Source organism: Rattus norvegicus, chromosome 18, assembly GCF_036323735.1.
Source record: "Rattus norvegicus strain BN/NHsdMcwi chromosome 18, GRCr8, whole genome shotgun sequence".
Taxonomy (NCBI): domain Eukaryota; kingdom Metazoa; phylum Chordata; class Mammalia; order Rodentia; family Muridae; genus Rattus; species Rattus norvegicus.
Window position 1 is genome coordinate 17,710,620 of NC_086036.1, and position 3,077 is coordinate 17,713,696.

A 3,077-nucleotide genomic window follows, 5' to 3' on the forward strand; every position below is an offset into this window, starting at 1 on the left:
ATCTGCCATGACAGACTGCAAACCCTCAAAGTTGACAAACCCACCTTCCATTAAATTCCTTCCCTTCTTTTTTATTTTTCTCCTTAACTTTCTTCTTTCATTTTTTCATGATTTACATTTTTATTCACATTACATCTCAATCCCAACCCTGTCCCTCCTCTCCACCTAATCCTGTCCTTACAGATCCCTCCCTATTACCTCTCCCCTTCTCAGAGAAGGGGAAGTCCCCCTTGGGTACCATCCAGTCCTGGGACATCTGGCCCCAGAATGACTAAACACCACTTCTCCCAAGTGGGCAGTCCAGTGTAGGGGAAGGGAATCCAATGGAAGGCAACAGAGTTAGAAGGACAGTTCTTGCTCTCTCTAATTGTTAGGTGACTCACATGAAGATCGAGCTGAATATCTGCTACAAATGTGAAGGCAGGGGGCTAGCTATAGTTTCTTCTTTTCAGGTATTAGGTTTACAGTGATAGTTAATACCTGTAATCCAATGTGGATTACCTGGTAATGAGTATTATTTTAAGCAATTCTTTGATTTTTTTAACGTTGTGTATTTTGTCAAAGCTTTATTTAAAGACAATTTGTCCTGAGCTTTATTTAAAGACAATTGCTCAATTATATACATTTACCGGTGAGGACTTTCAAACCTCAGCCCCAGAACTGCTATCATTATGGTCCAGCCAGTGGTCCACAGTATAAGGCAAGGCTGTCTTCAGCATCACAGGATGTTTCACAGCAGCCATGACAATTACTCAGTTGATGTTAGCGATGCTGCCTCACAGTATTGACAACAGGAAAATGTCTCCACATCTCCAGTCCTTACCAAATGTTTCTGGCATGTGGGGAGACAGAAAGAAGAGGCAAATTGATTGCTTTTGAGAATCACTGATAGATCTTTTGTTTGTCCAAACATTTCTTTGTCACACTGGATTCTCACAACAAAGCTATCAGGACATGTCTTGTTATCTCCCCTGGACAGAGAAAGAATTATAGATGCAAAGAGTTTTAGGTCTTTGGCTCCATAAAACACTTTATTGCTGGTGCTTGGGGTGTAATACCTTTCTGCCTATGTGTGCTGAGTGGAATGCATACTCACCACACTTCATAACTTTGTCTGGAGGAAAGCCTAGAAAGATAAAAGAGAGAGTGACACGAATGAAGAGACACAGAAATAATTTTCCTTCTGTTTAAGACTAAGTCGGTATTCCTCTTGGTGTACCAGATGTTCTACATTAAAAACCTTATATACTACTTCTTGGTCCTGTCTAAAAGAAGGTGAATTATTTCTTTCTTGTGATTATTTCCGAGACATTTAAAAGCACAAGACTCAGTAGCAATGTCTCTCTTCAGTATATAATTTCCTTATATATGGTTTAAATACAAAAATACAAAGGAAGCAATGGGTAGCATCTGTTTCCATTCGACATCCTTGCCAGTGTCACTTTTCGTACATTGAATGTGTGTCCTACAAGCTGTGTGTCCACTCACTGTGTACTTATGTGCCTTTTCTGCACAAATATCCATCTATAAGTATAAAAATACAAACCATGCAATTAATAGTTTTTTGTTTATTTTAAAATTTACAGAGGGACAAACCATTTTCCATTGTATTTATAAAAATTTAAAGGTAACATGATTGTGAGACCCGTCATCTATAAATCATCTATAAATCATGTCTTTATATGATTATCTGTCTTTCATCTGGTTCTTTTGGCTTTCATGATATTCAGTTGAAGAATTATGCCGCATTTTGTGAATTTTTCATTAATGATCACTTTGCATAACTTTAACTTTACAGTGTTTCACTCTATGTTCCACTGAATATTTCTGAAACTATCTCACAAGACAAACATTATAGGTTTTCCAAGGGGCCAGACTGAGGTGTGGGAGAAAAAACACATACATTTTATAAAGTACATATATTTTGTATGTATAGAAACATATAGCAATGCTCAGAGTATCCAAGTAGAGAAGATATATACTGTTCGAACTTTGAAACTTAACTAAGTAATATGGGAATTATAATGCATAGGAACATATGAGTTAACCCCGTTGGCTGAATATCTGCACAAATCCAGAAAAGTATAATGACTTTTGTGTTTCATGCAAAGGGAGCCAGGATGTATGTAGAGCCAGGTATGGTAAGGTGGGTGGTGTGCCTCAGGGGACCCATGCTGAGGCATCCATTCCCCCTGAGGTACCAGCCATATGATAGGTATACTGTAGCATAGAGTTTGTTTGAGGCATTGGAAGGGAATTTCAGAAAGGAGTAGAGGCAGAGAAGGACACACACACACACACACACACACACACAGAGGTGGAGAATAAAGACAGTAAAAGAGCAAGAGAATAAGAAAGTAAGAGAGAGAAGAGGGGTCAAAGAGCCCCTTCTATAGCAAGCCAGGCCTATCTGGCTTGTTGCTAGGTAACTGTTGGGTGGAGCCTAGGAGTGCTAGCAATGACTAATGTTTTTATATCAAAGCAAAACTTGTTCATTATTGCCAAACTAATCAGTGTAATATACTACTCTAACATCCCAATGAAGCAGCACATTGATACTGCAATTGTTGCAGAAAAAAAAAACATATATAGTCATCCACCTGTTAAAAACCCCCACATGCACAGGAGTAGAAGAGACCATCTTTACTTGATGAAGTGACTTTACCATAGTCCTACAGCTTACTTTATCTCAACGATGGAAACTGAATTATCTTTAAGACTTGGAGTCAGAGAATATTTTACTTATCCATCTTAATCACTATCATGTTTGGAATGTTATCCGGTGCAGGTACACATACATACATAGGCACACAGACATGCAGAAACACAAGCACACAAAAAGACAGGCACAAACAAAAACACACAGGCATAAAGTCACACCAGCACAGACACACAGACACACAGGCACACAGACACACAAAAAGACACAGAGCAACACAAATACACAGACATACAGGCACACAGGCACACAAGAATAGAGACACACAGACACACTGGAACACAGGCACACAGACACACAAACACAAAGGCACACATAGACTCTCTCTTTCTCTCTCTCTCTCTCTCTCTCTCTCTCT